This window comes from Dendrobates tinctorius, unplaced genomic scaffold (assembly GCF_039654945.1).
Source record: "Dendrobates tinctorius isolate UK_male_01 unplaced genomic scaffold, ASM3965494v1 ptg000039l, whole genome shotgun sequence".
In the NCBI taxonomy this organism is placed as follows: Eukaryota; Metazoa; Chordata; class Amphibia; order Anura; family Dendrobatidae; genus Dendrobates; species Dendrobates tinctorius.
The window spans coordinates 26,170,266-26,171,456 of NW_027361707.1; positions in this window are offsets into that span (position 1 = coordinate 26,170,266).

The following is a 1,191-nucleotide window of genomic DNA, read 5'->3' on the forward strand; positions in this document are numbered from 1 at the left end:
GTGTTTTATTGAACGCGATGGTATCTAGATGCACGGTGAAACTATAAATAAGACATACAATACAATGAATCAGTATGGGTACATAAAAATATAAATATACATTATACAGATTACCTGAGCTAATAGCTAGCCAGGGGAGAGCTAACTAAGCGGGGTGATCTAGGACAGGAATTAGATGACAGAAGAGTGATTACGTACAAATGATGCTGACACAAGGGGAGGTAGAGAAATGAGATGTCCACATGAAGCAGGCTTCACAGAAAATGGCAGACTGGACAGAGAAAGGAGGCTGTATTAGACCATGATGCCTTGTAACTTACCCAGGATACATTGGGAATTGGAGGGAATGAATCAGGACGTAAAGTGCATATAACATCATGCAGTTATAACATTTGACCACTAGATGGAGCTAAGAACACTAAACATTATCTAAGGAAAAACTGAACATCCTGTACATACAGCAATATTGTATGTTATCAAAACAGGTAATTAAGAGTCATTGCTTATATCAGAGACAGAACACCGAGTCCCTGTGCAACTGAATGAAACATGCAGCTATATTAGCTATATACAAATAAAGCATGCAGTACTAAGCCATGTAGTTCATCATTGAGTTTAACCCTGCACTACAATGTGTGTCAAAGTCACTGGTAAAGTACTGTAGGCAAGATATGTGTCACTACACTTAATGGCATCAGTGATGTGAAACCCAGAGTATTTTCCTCCAGCACACTAAGTGTTGTGAGGATTAAGCTAAGCTGTATAAATGGACTTTTTTATGTGGACATCCATAGAGTGAGTGGATGTGGGAGGATGTCCACCTTATCTCCACCTGCAGAGCCGGCAGCGCCATGTGCTAACAGGACCTTTGTCACAGTCATGTGTTCAGTCACATGGGGGAGGAGTCACATGGTCTGAGGTTTAAATAGCTGGGCTCCAGGGACAGTCTTTGTTAAGCAAGACTGTGTTGCTCCAGAGCAGGTTGCTACCTGCAAATATATGGACTCTGTTACAGCATTTTTTCTTTGTTGTTTTACTGCTTTTGCCTGAAGGGCTATGTTTACTTCTCCCTTCTTATTGGTTTATGCTGCCTTATAATAAACCAACCGAAGGTTTAAAGAGAATGTGTTTCTATTTTCTACCTCCGAGTACTACCAAGTGAGTTGAACTACTACAAAATTTATACCCATT